Source organism: Vulpes vulpes, chromosome 6, assembly GCF_048418805.1.
Source record: "Vulpes vulpes isolate BD-2025 chromosome 6, VulVul3, whole genome shotgun sequence".
In the NCBI taxonomy this organism is placed as follows: Eukaryota; Metazoa; Chordata; class Mammalia; order Carnivora; family Canidae; genus Vulpes; species Vulpes vulpes.
In genome coordinates this window covers 17818146-17837548 of record NC_132785.1, presented here as the reverse complement: position 1 = coordinate 17837548, position 19403 = coordinate 17818146, and positions in this window count along the sequence as shown.

Sequence of the window (19403 nt, the reverse complement as noted above, 5' to 3'; positions counted from 1 at the left end):
TTCCCTACAGCCCTTTCAGTCTCTTGGATGTGAGCCCCATTGATTTTCAGACCCAGATGTTTTGGGGGCTCATCTCTCCATTGAAGGTCCCAAAAGTTGGGTTTCTTGATATGGAGCACAAACTTCTTGGTCCCCAGGAAGAAGTTCCAGAATTGTGAGATACCTCCAAATTGTGGCTTACCACACTTGGGATAGGGTATTTGGTGAGACCGTGTCTCTGATTCTCATACTTGTCTCAATGTGGCCCTGATACTACTGTTACGAAGGAGCTATTTAACTAGTTCTTAGGTCTTTTTCAGAGGAAAGTTGTTACACATATAGCTGGAGATGTAGTGTGTCTATAGGAAGAGAGGAGTTTAGGATTTTCCTGTGCTGCCATCTTGAACTGTCTCCCCATTCCATTTTTGTTATATATTATTTATCATTTCATTATACATGTACATATATAGATATCCTTTTTCTCTGTTATAATGAAATACAAAGCTTTAAAGTTTATTTTCCATTATGAAAAATGTTTAAGAAAAATTAGTTATACTTGCTTTAGGTAACATTTTCATTTCTTTTCAAATGCATTTCAAATAAAACAGTAAGGCCACATCAGTGGAAAACCATATAGACATAACAAAGTGTTATTTTTTCTTTTGTACTCATAGCTTTAAAATTTAAAATCAATTATTATGTGGGCAGTAGGAGCCTGAGGATACCAACTGAGTCAACACAGTTTTATTGATACAGGCTTGTCTTTACAACTGAAACATACTTTCGCTGTATGTCAATCATACCCTAACCGCAAAGCCTTTATTATTTTTCTCTAGATTATTACTTTCTTCTCAGTTTAAATGGATTGGAAAATTGAAATGCTATTTTACATTTTCTGCCTCCAAGAAAAAAATATAACTAATCTAAAATGAGGCAACAGCAACATATCAACTTTGTCAATCACTATTGACATAATATTCAATTCTATCTGTATGCTAATATCGATTTATTTCTGGAAATGTATTTTTCAAATATAAGTCAACCAAGAACATGAAGCATTAATATGATTCCAGTGAACAAATATGGATAATTTTTAGCAACAGAGTGTCAGTGATTACATTTTGGTATAATTCAGATAAAAAGCAAAATCACTAAAATCATTTCAGAATTTGTTCTACATTTGTAGTGAGTTTTAGAGCTATTTTTGGGGTCCAGTGTAGTAGCTACTACAAGCGATATTCTGGTGCACACCAATAGATTATGAAAACATACTATCTTCATTATAAAAGTTTTTAAATAAATATGTTACAGGTGCTTTATAAGTGACATGATATTCAACAGTGTTGTTTGTATAATTATTTGAAAAAAGAGGATAAACATCTCTAGGCTTTGTTATTTTTCTCTAGTAACTAATTTTATAGTGAAAGAAAAAAATCAGTTATGATCATTATATGAAACTTAGATTATTTTGATCTAAGGCATCCATTAAAGTACTAGCTAAACATGGGTTACAGAAGTTAAAAAATCACCAATTGTGATAAACATACAGACAGAAATGGACAAGACAAAGCCAATTTTGTCCAAATTAAAATATAATAAAATTGGCATGAAAATATTTGAAAATCTGGTATATTTATTTATAACATAACCATCTCTGTTCCTTAAACATTTGAAGGCATTTAATTTGCTAAATGTCAAATGTTACTTTGAAATTCTCTCAGATGAAAATCATTTGTACAGCAAGCACGCTGCTGTCAGTAGCTGCTAAAAACAATCCAACATATAATCTATACAATTTTATTTTAAAATCATTAATTTTTTAAAAGGTGGAATGTAAATGTAATAATAACTATGGCAATAACATCAAACACTGAGCAAAAGCTGTCAAAAATATGTCTTATAGAAAAGGTCGGTGATTGTTGGTGGGAATGTAAATGGTGCAGCCACAGTGAAAAAAGTATGAGGATTCCTTAAAAAGTTAAAAATAGAACTGCTCTAGGATCCAGTAATTACACTAGTGGGTATTTACCCAAAAAATACAAAACCACAAATTCAAAGAGATAAATGCACCCTTCTGTTTATAGCAGCCTTATTTACAATAACCAAATTATGGAAGCAGTCCAAGTACACACACACACACACACACACACACACACACACACAATGGAATATTACTCGGCCATAGAAAGAATAAAATCTTGCCACTTGCAATGACATGGATGGAACTAGAGAGTATAATTTGGAGTGAAATAAATCAGTCAGAAAAAAGACAAATATCATATGATTTCACTCATATGTAGAATTTAACAGAGAAAACAAATGAGCAGAGGGAAAAAAAAGAAAAAGAAAATGAGAGAGAGAGAGAAACCAAGAACAGACTCTTAACTGTAGAGAACAAACTGATGCTTACCAGAGGGGAGGTGGTGGGCAGATGGGTGAAACAGGTGATGGGGGTTAAGGAAGGCATTTGTCATGATGAGCACCGTATTATTTGTAATTGTTGAAACAATATATTGCATATCGGAAGCCCACATAACACTGTATATTAACTATACTGGAGTTAAAATAATTGAAATTAAAAAAAATTTTAAACTTAGTGACCTTATGTGTATATATTACTTCTTAATTATATGTATATTTGAACTCCCCTCAAGACTGCATTACTCCAAATGATAACTTAATTCATTTTTAAAATAATCAAGTGTTTTTAGATGATCATTTTAGAATATTATTTTAATAATAAGAAGCATAAATAAAATGTTCATCCACTTAAACAGCTGGTGCTGAGGAAAATAAAGAATATAAGGGCACAAGGAATACTGCCTTCAAATTTTAAAATAGTATTGAAGAAAAATCCTTAAGTTATAATTATAAAAACTTTACTTTTGACAGATTTAGATTGTTAGTTTATGCCTGAGGTGGAATTCTCAGGCATAAAAACTTTATTTTTAAGAATCTCTAAAACAGAAAAAAGACCCAACACTTAGCTTTAAATAAGAAAAGCAGTTCAGTTATTGAAAGTCATGCTTTTGTAGATATTTCATCTTGCCAAGTGTGGAATATGTTTCATTTAATAAGCAAAATGCTGGGTAACTTCTTAAGGGAGATGAAATTACAGATAAAACTCATATACCTGTCACCAAGAACTTAAACTCAATTAATATCCCTGATTTTTTGCCTAAAATTACATGAAAAATATCAAGATTTTTTATATACAAAGCTAATGTAGAAAGCCACGAGTGTCCAAAACTTCACTATAAATCATGATAGAGGATATATATATTTCTATATCTATATATGTATATATGTAAATATAACAGATACACCAAAAGATAGATGAATAGTAAATAGGATGATGAGAACACAAGAATCTGTAAAAACCTACCAGAGTGTGGTGGTCTGGGCAAATAGAGAAAGCAGAGAGATTTTATATGTGACTGGTTTTTATGTTCCCTCACTACTACCAGTGTTATGATTTATGGAAAAGAATGACAAATAAATAAATATAATACTACTTATAGACAGTAATAATTCTACAATATTAGTGAAAGAATTGAGGCCAAAAATGAAATAATTTGCTCAAATTTATGTTATAAATACTGAAAATAGGACTGGGATCTTGGAATTATATGTATATCTACATATATAGTTTGTTTGGTTTCCTCTACTATATGTTATTATATGGTAGACATCTTAGAAATAAATAACATGGATCACTGATATAAACATGAATAACTCTGTGGAATTTTACTGTGTGTCACCAATAATAAATAAAATTATGATGAAAATGAATAGAGATTCATTAACAAAAAGGGTATGATTACATAGTCTCATCTTTCACTGCAAAAATGAAAATAATCAGCCATACCATCATCATTATCATCATCACTGGAAAAACTTCACTTTAATGAAAATAGTTAACACATGTAATCATCTAATTGATATATACATGTAAATGACTGCAACGCCTAATAAGGAGCTAATTAATAGAGGCAAAAAGCTAAAGAAGAGAAGGAAAATCAAGCAAGATTTGAGATTGTCAAAAAAGAAAGCTCTCTATATTTTGTTGTGAATAAATCGCAAAATCCTCAGTGGATGCCAGAAACCACAGATAGTACTGAGCTCTCTATACACAATATTTTCTCCGAAACATACCTACCCATGATAAAGTTAATTTATAGGCTGGACACAGTGAGATACTAATAACAACAGCCAATAATAAAATAGAACAAATATAATATACTGTAATAAAAGTTATATGAATGTGGCCTGTCAAGATGTTCTATCGTACTGTATTCACCCTTCTTGTGATGATGTGTGGTATAAAATGGTCAGGTGATAAGATGAAGGAGGGGAATTATGTAGGCACTGTGATGTAGTGTCAGGCCACTCTTGACTTTTTGAAGGTATACCTGGATCCGGAGAACAGTTGACTGGAGGTAATTGGAACTGTAGAAAACAAAACTGCTCATAAGGGGAGGCTACTGCATTACTATGTTCAAATTCCAAATTGCTGAGGTATTCTCTCCTTACATAATTTTGAAATACATACAATATGACCTAGCAAAAATAATGAAATCAATGGGGCTTCTGGGTGGCTTAGTCAGTGAAGCCTCTGCTTTGGGCTTAGGTAGAGATCCCAGAGTCCTGGGATGGAGCCCCCATGTGGTCAGTCTCCGACTCAGTGGTGAGTTGGCTTCTCCTTCTTCTCTGCCTTCCCCTACTCTCTCTCACTTTCTCAAATAAATAAAATCTTTTTTGAAAAATAATGAAACCTATAAGTATAATACAGTAGAACAAATCACACCGAAATTTGGTAGCTTGCGACTACAATAACTTAACTTTTCTTCACACGCTCACTGGTCCAGTTGGATCTACTTCTAAATACATGTTAGGTTCATTACTATGTAGTGGCAGAAGTATGAGGGAAAAGAATTCATGTGATACCTCTGAAGGTCTAGGCTCAGAACAGACAGGACACACAGATCTGCTACCAGCATTCTATTGGCCAGGTAAGTCATATAACGAAGCCAAATATCAGCAGGATGGGGAAATATACTTCATCTCTGGTATAATAAAGTGCAATGCGACAGAAAGAAATGAAGAATTTGGAAGTATATTGGAATCTGTAATAAAAATGATAAACTGGTGATTTCTGGTGAAAAGGTTTAATAATTATGTCACATAATCCATATGTGCTTCTGTCTTATCTTTGGAATATAATATAATTTTCAAAATGCAAGGTATGAAAAAGTTAGCTTTACAAAGACACACTGAAATCTAAAATAAAGGTGGATATGATTAAAAAATAACTTGCATTGTAAGAACAATTCTAAAAAAAACCAATTCTAATCTATAGTTTCAGAAAAAGTACACAGTGTGGTAAAGAACAAATAAAGATTAAGATGTTAAATTTAAATTACCAAAATATATAAACCCCCAACCTTAATGCTTTTCCCAAAATCATCATCCTTTACTTCTACTCATGTTATATTATTTAGCATTATTATATGGCCCCAACCTAAATGCAAAGGTTACAATAGAGAAGCAAATATGCATTTGCTTAATTATCTAATCACAAAGATGTTCTAGGAAATGGTCTTCTAAATATTGATGTTTAAATATTTATTGAATGCATGAATGGGAAAATAAATAAAATATCACCATCAAAATTGACTAAGCTTAATGAAAAATTAACCTTGAGGCTATGTGGGAAACAGTGAGAAAAGCACATGTTTTCTCAATCATCAATAGAGAACAAAAGTCATAGCTTTTAGGAACAACATACCAACTGCTTGAATTTATCACCAGATCCCTTGTTGGCTCAATATTTAAAATATAAATTACAATGTTTCAAAAGAGAGTGATCTTTGATGGCAAGTTGAATATACTAAAAAAATAACTTCTAAATAAACTGGCTTTAAATAAATAACAAAGCAAAAAAAAACAGTATACTTAATAATACAATAAATTAAGGAAATATTAAAAGCATTAAACCAGGCCTTTTTACAAAGTTTCTTAATTTGACTTTGAGGATACTATGGAAATGTCTTTAAAAAGACATGATATATATTTAAACATACACACAGACATGTGTGTATGAATAAATCTGGTAGAGATTTTCTAGTAATATATTATAATGCTCTACTTGAATAGCAAATTGAATCTAGCAATAGATAAAAAAGATAATCCATCATAACTCATTAATTGTGGTTAGCACCATAATGTTAAATTACTTTAATATTTGAAGAAGTGTCTGGGTGGCTCAGTCAGTTAAGCGTCTGACTTTTGGTTTTGGCTCAGGTCATATTAGGATCCTGAGATTGAGCCCCACATTGGGCTCTGCATTCAGCATGCAGTCTGTCTGGGATTCTTCCCTCTTCCTCTCCTTTCCCCCACTCTCAGATAAGACTGCGCGTTGCTCTCTTACTTTCTCTCTCTCAAATAAATACATCAATTAATTAAACAAAATCAATCAGTGCAATTCCCATACAAATAGGATAACAAAACCCACATGATCACAGTAATACCTCAAAATAGTTTATCAAAATTCTATATCCAGTCATTAAAATGCTCAGCCAGCTAGGAATACAGGAGAAATGTTAAATCCAATAAAGTATATCAACAACAACAACAAAAAACTCCACAATATATATCATACTTGGCTATGAACATGGTGAAAGACTGAATGTCTTCTTTATAGAATAGAAATTGGGGGAAAAAAACCCCACTCTCATCTATCCTATATGCCATAATGCTGAAAGTCCTGTTGAGTGAATTAAACATGAGAAAATGTACATATACATACACAGACACACAGACATACAGGCACACACTCAACACACACACAGAGACACCCCTAAATTGGAAAGGAAGAAGCAAAACTATTCTTATTCACTGACAACATGATTGTAAATATGGAGAAAATCCTAAAGAATCTATAGAAAGACTACCAGAATTAAGTAAATTTAATAAGACCATATGATAAAAAACAAAAAATCATATTTATTTTTATATAATCACATGAATATGTAGAATATGAAATTTTAAAAATAATATAGCATTAAAATATAATTAGGGGTAATGTTAACAAAGACACACAAGACCTCTGCACTAAAAATTGCAAAACAGGCACCTTAGGGGGGGATCAGTTGGTTAAGCATTGCCCTTCAACACAGGTCATGATCTCGGGGTCCTGGGATTGAATCCAGTGTCAGGCTCCCCTGCTCAGCCCAGAGTATGCTTCTCCCTCTCCCTTTGTCCCTACCCCCAACTCATGCTCTTTCTCTCTCATCTCTCAAATAAATTAATAAATGTCTTAAAAAATAAAACTTAAAAAATCTGCAAAATATTGCTGAAAGATGTTAATGAAGACTTAATTTTTTATAGATGTATACCATATTTATGGTCCAACAACTCAATACTGTAAAGATGTTTATTCTCTTCCAAAGTACCTACAAATTCAGAGAAATTACAAGCAAAATTCATACAGGGCTTTTTTTGAGGAAATTGGCAAGTTGATTTCATAACTTATGTTCAAAGGGAAAAGACATGGAAGAGCCAAAACAATTTTGAAAGGATAAAAAATTTGGAGAATTTACATCCCCTTATTGTGAGACTTACAAGCTATAGTAATAAAAAATTGTACATTTTTGTATGGAAGGATAGATTAGTAGAACAAAAGAGTGTACAGAAACAGATTCTGATATGTATGAAAGTATGCCCAATTGACTTTCTACAGAAGTCCCAAGGTATTTGGATAAAGGGAAGAATATTGTTTTTAAGAAATTGTGCTAGGAAAGAAGAAATGAGTACTCTAATGGGAAAAGAAGATTCTCAAACTTGATACCATATCACACACAAACATTCACTCAAAATTAATCCTAGATCTATGTAAATCTTAAACTATTAGTGTTGAATAAGAAATAGAAAAACAATCCCACAACCTTGGTGTAGTCAAAGATATCCTGCACATAAAACTGCAAGAACTAACGATTAAAGAAAAAAAAATAGGTAGAACTTCAAAATTTGAAACTCCAATCCTTGAAATTTCACCATTAACAAAATAGAAAGGTACCAACTCAGAAAAACTATTCCTAATGCCTATACCTATACCTGACACTGGACTTGTATCTAGAATTGATAAAATGATTTAAAAAACTCTTGCTGCTCAATAGAAAATGTCACAGTACTCCTAGACTCATATGCAAACAATTGGGAAGTGACTAAAACTGATATTTTTTAAAAGATGATGGTTATTTAATATATCAAAATATGTTTTTTTAAAAGTAATACTTGTGTATCATTGGTGGGAATGTAAATTGCTATAGCCACAGTGGAAAATAGTATGGAAGTTCCTCAAAAATTAAAAATAGAAATATCATATGATCCAGTAATTCTACTACTGGGTATTTACCCAAAGAAAATGAAAGCACTAATTTAAAAAGATATATCTTCCTTTATAGTAGCATCATTTACATTGGGCAAAATGTGGAAGCAACCCGAGAGTCCATCCATAGATGAACAGATAAAGAAGGTGCGGCATATATACATATATACACAATGGAATAATTCTCAGCTAAGAAAAAAAAAATGAGATCTTGTCATTTGTAAGAACATGGATGGACCTAGCAGATATAATGCTAAGTGAAATAAGTCAGAGAAAGACAAACACCATATGGTTTTACTCTTATGTAGAATCTAAGAAACAAAAGAAATGAACAAGGAAACAGACAAAAAAAAAAAAAAAGACTCCATACAGAGAACAAACTGATGCGTGCCAGAGGGGAAGTGGGGCAGGGGATAAGTGAAGTACATAAAGTGGATTAAGAGGTACAAACTTCCAGTTATGAAATAAATAAGTCACAAAGATGAAAAGGACAGCCTAGGAAATGGAGTTAATAATATTACAATAACATTCATTAGTGACAGATGATGACTACATTTATTTTGGGGAGTACTGAGTAATAAATAGAATTGATGAATCATTATGTTGAACACTTGAAATATAACACTGTACTTCAATTTTTATAAAAAAGGAAAATTGGGATCCCTGGGTGGCTCAGTGGTTTAGTGCCTGCCTTCCACACAAGATGTGATCCTGGAGTCCTGGGATTGAGTCCCACATCAGGCTCCCTGCGTGGAGCCTGTTTCTCCCTCTGTCTGTGCCTCTGCCTCTCTCTATATATATCTCATGAATAAATAAATAAAATCTTTAAAAATAAAAATTTTTTTTTTAAAATTTAAAAAGGATAATAGGTTTTTTCAACATTTCTCCCTCTTTTGAACCAGAAGATGCATAACTATTATTCTATACCTGTCTCACCATTGTATGTGGTATGTGTTGGAAGTATCCTCTTTCTTTGGTTTCAGATCCAAAAATGGAAAACATTTTGGGCCTAGGAGCTGTACTTAATGGTTTATACTTGGGAACCTCATTCATACTTGATGTAGATGTAAATAATTTTAATGATAAAATTATGGGTTCGAACTGATAAGATTTATCTTTAAGTGATATGATTTAAGACTTGAGCTGGTGCCCCAATGCAATGAGACTAGTAAAGAACTAGGGAGGGGGTATTTGCCTTTGGGTGGTAGGTGAATCACTGAGGGTCAGAGGATGGTCCATAGACAGAACTCTAAGATGGACCCAAAGGTGCCTATTCCCTAATGCACATGCCTGTATAATTCTCTTTCCTTGAAGGAGAGCAGGACTACTAAATATGATGGAATATCATTCTTGTGATTGTGTTTCATTAAACGGTTCTTTCAGATCTAATTATTGTTAGCTGATTTAAGGTAACTCCAATCAGTTTATCATTAGAATTAAGGTTATTAACCATTTAGTAATTAGCTACAAATTACTAAGTAGTTAATTAGTAATTAATATTAAACTAATAGTAATTAAGGTTACTAATTACACTAATCAAAAGAGATTATTTTGTTGGGTCTAACCCAAACAGGGAGCCCTTAAATGGGATTGGCACTTCTTGATGATATGAAGATGTGATATGAGAGAGACATATTGAATGGCTGGATTTGTAGGTGAAGGGGCACACATGGCAAGGATTTGGGAATAACATATAGAAGCTGAGAGCACCCCTTAGCCAAGAGAGAGCAAGAAAACAGGGACCTTCATATTACAACTACAAGGAACTGAATCTTGCCAATAACTTACATGCCCTTAGGTAAAAACCCCAAGTCCCAGGTGGGAATATAGCTAGTTGACACATTTATTTCGGCCTTATGATACATTGAGGAGAGAAAGCAGTTAAGCCCTACCTGGCCTTTTGAACTACAGAACTGTGAGATAATACATTTGTGTTCTTTTAAGCCACTAAGTTTGTGGTAGCATGTTACACAGCAAAGAAAGCTAAGAGCTTTGTATGATTAACTCCTTGTATAAAAAGTGTGATTATGGTACATGCCAAGTATTCACTTTTGTTTTGTGCCCTCTATTATTTTTCTCCACTCCCTTAAAGATGACTATATTTGTATACTTGACCAAGGAGCAATATACCTGTAGCCAGTGGTATGCTCTCACTGTTGTCTGAGATGATTGTATCCTTATGTGAAAAGTTTAGAATATTGACTTTCAAGATCTGAGACTCATTAATAACAGAGAACTCAAAAGACATATAAAGACAATATACTAATAGGATCATTATTAAGAGTTGTTATACTATATTGAAAAGCAGAAAATATTTAACCACATGCAACCAAAGCTGAAGTTTAGGAAGTCATTCCAACGAGAGCAGAATAATACGCAGAAAAACAATGACCATTTGGCCCAAAAGGGAGAGAGAGAGAGAGAGAGAGAAAGAGAGAGAGAGAGAATTTTCATAGCCATGATGGTGTCCCTGCTTCCCTTCCTATAAAGTTTTGTTATATTGGGGGGGGGGGGGGGGTCTACTATTATCCAGTAATAAAGACACCTGAAATAATTTACTTTTTAGTGACCCTGAGTAAGACTCTATTCCCTGTAACTTAACCAAGTTTTAGCAAGACGCTAAATTAAGCTAGGAATAGGGCGAATATGGAAATGTATATTATGCTGTTTTGTCTAGAGGGTGGTAAATCCCTTCCGCTCTGGGATTTAATGTTGGAGCTGAGTTGAGACTTCCATCTGGAAAAGCCTAAATTTTTATAATACGTATTATTATGAATATATAATAATTTGACAATATTTGGCAGGGATCTCTGGAACAACTTTATGCAAATCAAGGTTTATGTATTACACGCAGGGAGTGAATATACAGAAAATAAGTATAATGACTCTGCACACAGATCTTTTTGCCTCAGCAAGCACATACTATAAAACATTGCTTCACTAAGGGTCCATAGGCAAAATAAAGCTGAAAAAAACTGGCTAGGAGAAAGACTAGGAGCTAAATATCCAGGGAGAAGGAGCAATGACATGATCATGTAGCCTCAAATATTGGATAAAACATAAGCATTAGTTTCTAATGATTTCCCAACTGTAAATTTTATGAGAACTTGTCAAATCATGATTGCTAACTTCAAATCACCATGATAGTCTCTGCACCTTATAATATTGTCTCCTTTTATGAGCTATCATAAGTGATTCTATATTCCTGGTTGGCACTCACATAATGTAGAGAATATGGCCTCTTAACGTTAGAGCACCTGCAGAAGAGACTGTGCTCACCAATATTTAAGTGTTTCCCTTCTTTCCTGGGATGCAGCTAGACCATACTTTGTCAACTCCCTCACTGTGAGCCTTGGCCACCTCAGTGAGTTCTGGCCAATATAATATGGGCCCAATAATAGGTGCCCCTTCCTGTCCTGCCCAACAAGAAAGGAAACAATTTTTTTTCCTGTAGTATCTTCTCTTCTCCATCATCAGAATAATAAAGAGAGAAATCCCAGGTCCTAGAGAATACTGATCCACAAGACTGAGGAGGGATTACTCCTTGAGTTACAGGTTGGAAAGTTGCCTGTTGAACACTCCTTGAGTTGTTATGACAGCTAGGAAAAAATTTGTGTTGTGTTAAGTCACCTTTATTTTGGTATTGTATATCACAAATATTCCTCCCGAATGCAAAATGATATTTTCATTTAGGAATATGTGCTTAAAAATACATTAAATGTCCTTGGATTAGCAGTAGAGTGATGGGGAACATGGCAATGAAGATCAAAGGTAGGAGAACTGTGATTTATTGTGGAAAAATATTTGCCAACCTGCTGCCTTCAATTACTTGAAGGGAGGCCCTAGGCAAAGTGGTAAGAAAAAGTCAGCATGAGAGTATGATATTATGTGTTGGGTCCTATTAACTCCTTATTGTAGATTTTTAGTGAAGGAAATAGGCAAAGAAAAACTTAAGTGGTTTTTAAACAAATTCTAGAAATAGAGAAAAATCGAGAAATATAGGCCCTTATAGTATTAAGTGAACTTGTAGAATCCAAATGAAATATAACTGGCAAAGCCTTAGAATGGCAAAAGCCCTTGAAAAACTCATCTTTGAAACAAAGTTCAGATTAAGGGTATGTCTGCCCTCCCTACCCCAGTTGGCATGGAGATAGCCACTATTGAATTAGGAGTAAGGCATGAGAGTGAGAAAGCACTAAATATATCAAATTATAACATTATATTTAAGGATATATTTTATTGTGATTTCTGGAAAATGGAAGTGCCTGGAAGCGAGTACTGTAGGGGTCCACAAAATCACTATCTCTAAAAAAAGAGCTCTTGAAGTATTCAAGACTTAAAAACAGTTTTGAGTCTTCCTTTTATACCCACCGGAAGCACAGTATAATTCAGAGAAACAGACTTTATGGGGAAAAGTGGAACTTTTATGAGTGATGAGAGAAAACTTTACTTGGTGGATCAACAGTAATAAGAGAAAAATGCAATCATTATTTATGCATTTTGCATAAACTTGCATACGTATTGTTACTTTGCAACTGATTAATCACTTAAAGAGCATGTGTTTGCACGTGCATGTGCACATACATGTACACACATTGCACATGTACACACAATTCTGGCATTATGTCAAGCATATATTATCACATATATGACTAATAACCATGATTATATATCTTATATATACACATTAATATAAATGTCCACATATATTGATAGATATGCTTATTATGCATGTGTATATGAATTAACCATATATGTGCATCTATATATAACATGATTATATATAAATCTTATAAAAAATACATGCCTATTGCTATGGTCCGAATGTTTATCTTCAAAAAATCCATAGTTTGGAATCATAGCACCTCATGTAATGGTGTTAGAAGATGAGGCTTTTAGGAAATGATTAGGTCATGAAAGTAGAGCCCTTATGAATAGGATTAGTGCTCTTAATAAAGACATTTCAGCAGAGCTCCTAGACCCATCCACCTTATAAGGATACAGCGACAAGGACACTGTTAGGAGCCAGGAAGATGGCCTACAATGGACCATGCTGCTGGATCTTGCACTTCCCAGTCATTAGAACTGAGAAATACATTTCTATTGTTTATAATCTTCCCAATCTGTGGTATTCTGTTAAAGTAGTCCAGAAGGACTAAGACAGCTGTATTAAAGTAGAGTTATTTTCTCTCTCTCACACATACACTCATATACAATTTCTGTTCAACTATCAGTTATAATGGTCAGAAGAGGTCAGCCTCTTTTTTCTTATCATTCATTCATTCATTCATTCATTTGAAGAGCACTAGGAGCGGGGGGGCCGGGGGGGGGGGAATCCAGAGGGAGAGGGAGAAGCAGATTCCCCACTGAGCAGGGAGCCTGGGATCAGGACCTGACCCAAAGACAGGATGCTTAACTAACTTGAGCCATCCAAGTGCCCCCAGGCTCTTCTCTAAATATAGCTACAACTGGAAACTTTAAAAAGTTAAGAAATAGGAGATGGTCTGTCCTAGGTTCTGATACCTTATAATCGGGAAGCCCTCTTTTTATCTTAGAAAAATGATAGGAAAAATTGTAGAGGAAGAGTTCGCTCTGGTGTGCTGGTTACAAGGCTGGCATAATTTTGTAAATTCTGCTTCAATAAAATTCCTACCCATTACATATCAATTTCAAAATTAATCAAAGCAGAGAGAGGACAGATCTTATTTCACTAGATCAAAGTTTGCAGGTCCTAAAATCTTTACTGGAAGCTGAAGAATTCTCTCTCTGCTCCAGTTCACACCCTGAGAAATAAAATCTAAGAGTGATAAGAGAGGTAGCTTCCTCATTACCTGCAAATATTTAAATACTGGGTCTGGTTAAATCTCTCTTCATTCAAAAATAAGTAAAATGAACCAAAAAAGCATACTCTTAGGGAACAATTGTGCATCACAAGAGGATACTCGGAGGAAAGTCACAAGTCAAAAAACAAAATTGCTCTATTACACAGAATGAAATTTTAAGGAGTACTTACATTCTTACTCTCAATGTTCGACTATGTGGACTTTCTGAGCTAGGATTAGAGTGCCACATGTATCAAACAGGCTGGAATTGACAGACTTGAAAATAAAGTTATGTGAATTTGGGAAAAATATCTGTATAGATCCAAAATAATGTAATACAATTAATATTTGAAATAATTAGTGACAACGGTTACATTGTAAAACTTGCAGTCACTGCTAAAAAGGACAAACTTCTTCCAGAAGTAAAGAACACATAAATGAAATGGTTTTAAAAAGAAATGAAAATGTAGAAGAGAATGACACTTTAAAGATATGTAGATAATGTTTCATTTTAAAAATAAATTAACAACCATTATATGAACTACCAAGGAAATAATACAGAACAGTAATGCTGAACATCATTGTGGCATCTGCTGTTTATAATGCATCTGAGTTTTTAAGGTAACTTTTTAAGTTTTTAAGTAACTTTTTAAATTAGATATGGTTTTCTTGAGGCTTTAATATAAAATCTAGATGAAATATATTCTAATAGGCAATTTTTGCATGCAGGCATCTTAATTACATTAATTCAATACCAAAAAAATGTTTTCAAGCTACCCTAAGAGGAAAAAAATGTTCTTATGGTGCATTCGTTTCCCCTTTCCCCTGAAGACTTCTTTGGCTGAAGCATCCTCCTTTTTTTGGCATTTCAAGGAAATGGAAAATGCTGTCTTGTAATCAAATACTCTGGGTACATATTTATTAGATAAATAGGAGTTATAAAGGCCAGAGTTTATAAATACATGAAATCTACTCAGAGCTTAGCACTGAGTCTTGTTTGTAATATATGACAACAATGCATGAATAACCGAAAAGAAAATTTTTGAATTTTTTCTAAATTCTATTCTGGTGGAATCACAGAGAGCCATTGAGAGATTTCAGTGATTGTGTGGACTGATCACACTGAGGCTGGAGCAAATGTCATAGTTAGAATTAGCTTTCAACTGTTAACCAACCTGCATAGTCACAGAATGGTACATAGTAACTAATACCCTTGGACTTTATTAATTACAGTAAGAAAAAATGCCTTTTTTTAAAATTGCATTTCACTGACATTATATGGAATTGGAGATTCTAGGGTTTATATATTTGTTCATGAATTTCTTTGGCTTTGTATATTTAGTTGAATATGTGTGGGGAAATAAGCCTCTTGGAAAATTTTTTCTTTTGGAAGTTATTGCCAGGTTTTGAGCAGTCCCTTTAAAAGTGCTGTCAGAACAAATACATCAGGTCACACAGCAGGTGGTTTATCTCTGTGAAAGCCTAAGCATTAAAATAGAGAAGGCTGCAGACTAGTAATTAGGTATTGATTGGTTTATCTAACACATTCTGCACATTTCTAAACAAATGCAGCATTGTTTCTGATTCTTTTCTTCTAAACCCTGAAATTGGTCAGTGCATTCATTGCTAAGATTACAAAATATGAGGTGCAGTTTTTACAACTGATTCACTGATCTCACTTGAACCCAATCAATAAACTCACAAAATGATTCCATTCTTAGAAAAATGTCACAAAGATCCACAGAAGCCCATTTATACCTCCAATAAGTACTTCTACTTTATATCATCAGAAATATATATTTTAAACATCACCAAAGACTTATACACACAGCCCTTTCTTTTTGAAATATTGTGGATCATAATACCCTGCAGAGTTAACAGAGATGTGTGGAGTCACAGAGCAAATTACTAAGGGTCACACCATTAATCAGGGCACCAAGGTGAGAATATAAATGAGAAAGTAGAGTTTGAAGAACAAATAAGCGTATAACTAAAGAGATACAAATGTGAAAAAACAATTAAGGTATTATAATAACAAAGAGATAAATAGTTAAAAACATTAAAAACCAAAATTCACACAGATTTGCAAGATCATGATGGCATTTAATGTTACAGAATTTATTTTTTTATTTTTTTAAAGATTTTATTTATTTATTCATGAGAGACACACAGAGAGAGGCAGAGACACAGGCAGAGGGAGAAGCGGGCTCCATGCAGGGAACCCAACATGGGATTCGATCCTGGGTCTCCAGGATCAGGCCCTGGGCTGAAGGCAGCCCTATAGCACTGAGCCACCAGGGTTGCCCAGTGTTACAGAATTTAAATTCTTCTTTTGCTCAATAATGATCACAGTCTTAAAAAGTCAAGACTAAAATATTAAGGAAATACAAAGAATCTGATCTTTGAAAAATCATAAGTGGTTTTTCAGAGGGTAAGGAAATGGGAACAGTGTATAAAGGAATCAAGCAATGAAAAGCAAAAAAAAAATTCAGATTTACACTGTGGTATTTTCTACATTAATACAATTAAAGGCATCACAAATTCACTTTTGCTTTGCTGATAAAAGCTGCACATACTATTAAAATAACACAATGGGTTTAATTTAGATATGGATGTAAAAGAAACAGTAAAAGTGGATCTCACAAATTTAAAAAATTATACACATTACATATTATTCTTATTTCACATCTAATTTGCTCCTATAATACCCCATTCCAAATAAGAAGGTGTCACATGCCTTGTTCAAGTCATCTAGAGGGTGTGACAAAATTCAAATTGAAACAAAATAAATGTACTTTATTTAAGATTTATTGAGGGCAAGAGGTAAAAAGAGAGGGAGAGAGAGAATCCCAAACAGACTCCCCACTGAGCATGGAGCCTGATCTCAGAACCCCAAGATCAGGACCTGAGCCAAAATCAAGAGCCTGATGCTTAACCAACTGAGCCACCCAGGTGCCCGCCAAGTAAATGTATTTTAGAGCTAAACTTTCCACCATTATCCCTGAGGATCTCTACGGCTAAGGAACAAATGAGAATCTAATAATGAGGATGTTTAGAATTTAATCCATATTTACTTATTATAGAATTTTTCCTTACTCATTTTCAAAGAGGAGAGCCAAAACAATGAAAGCATGTTGTATTCTACATATGTATACACAATTCTTTTTTCACATACAAAAAACTAAATTTATGATGAAACCTATTTTGGTCTTCCATAGGGCTGGCATGTATGTTTGTATAGAGATGTATGTCATATGAGGGGCCCGGACATATTGCCTGCTTGGCATTTATGAAAGATATTGTCAAATGTAAATGTGTTTTTTAATTATCTTATTGCCTTATCTGTATGCTTTAAAAATTGGTTCTATGTCATCCTTCCAATTGGAATGTATACATTTGATTTTACAGCAAAACCCAGAAATAAACTGTTAAGATGTTCCTAATGTGATACAAATGTAGAAAATTACTTCTGTTCACTGGCTTCATCCAATGTGTTCCAATGCTTTATTGTTTATTTGTATTTTGAGAAAGTCATAACCCAATGGAAGTAGGATATAAATATGTAGAAGGTTGCCAAGGCAGTCATACATTTTAATATAAGGCATATTGGGAAAAATACTTTTTTTTTTTAAACCTCTAGGTGTAACAAGCTTATTTGGGGCTGTATAAAAACATAACGGAAAAATGTGCATCTTTCCTCTTCTCTTTTTAATCCCTCTCTTTGCCATGGCTGAAAGGATGAACAAATAGCTCATCCTTTACGTATTGTCACAATGACTACTCACTGCTTGATTTTTATGCAGAAGATAGATGAATCTTTCACTCCACATGACTGCACAAAACAAACTAGATTTAAAATGTGTGTGTGTATACTATATATATATATATAGTAGCTATTAAGGAAAACATTGAGTGCTGTTTCACCCTGGCCAACAAAAATGTGTATGACGGTCAGTTGATAAGAAATTGAAAAAGGAAATATATGTTGTATATGTCTATTGAAAAGAAGAATCTACATATAATAAAACATTATACACAAGATTTTAAATAGCCTGTCATGCTATATAAATGGAGAAAGACAGAGATGGGGAACAGAAGATTTTAAAATTACATGGCCAAATAAGCGTTTTGACATAAAATCCATAAATACTAGTAGCTGATAATGCTATAGTGACTCAATTGCTTATTAAGATACTTTCTCAAAGTCCTTGCCCAAAGAACATATGGTTCAGATACTCCTAAGTTCTTGAGGTCTACTGGTAAAGAAAACAGATGAAAAATGCATAAATGTGTGGCATGCATGGCCCACTAGAGATATTACTAAGTATGGAATCTTAGAACAGGCTTTTTAAATTCATAAGTATAAATTAGATCTTTTAAAGGATATTGACATTGTTAACAATATATGAAATATTACCTTTTGAACTCTAAAGTGTCTGATATTGTAAAGTGTAGTGTCTGAATATTGTATGTAAATAATTGATTTACTTAATGCATATTTGTTATTTTAAATTTGTTGGCACAAACTGTTGAAAGTAGAGTGATTTTTAGTTATCTACTACATTTAGTTGTTTTTATCAGTAACACATAAAAGTAAGAAAGGAACTAATAGGGTACATATAACGGAAGGAAAAGGCACTATTGCTTGGTGCCATAATGGGAATGGGTTGTAGATTCTTTAATATTCTTAAAAGTATTACTTTTGTAAGGTATAAATATTTGAGACTTTATATTAAATGACATACTATAAATACATAATTGAATCCTTTTTAAAATAAAGTTCAAAGCCCTCTTTGATTTCTTCACAATTGAGGTCCTGGTTGCACACCTGCCATTATTTCACTTCATTTTGCCCATGCTATATCTTTTAGTTCTTTGAGCAAACATCTCTCTCCTTATACATGAAGTGCGAGGCCTGGAGCATTCCACTCCTACCTCTTGCTCACTCAATTTCTACTCTTCCTGTAGGAATTTAGACCATACATTCCCAAACTTCATTGCACATTAAAATCACCAGGATGGTATGTTAAAACACAGGTTCCTAGATCTCACAGAGTTTCTGACTTAGTATGTCTGGAGTCAAGTTGGAGAATTTCCATTTCTTTTAAGTTCCCATAGGCTTTCCAGGGACCACACTTTGAGTACCACTTCTTTAGGCTTCCAGTTAGATATGAATTCCTTACAGAAGTTTCTCCCAGCCTCTTACAGCAGAT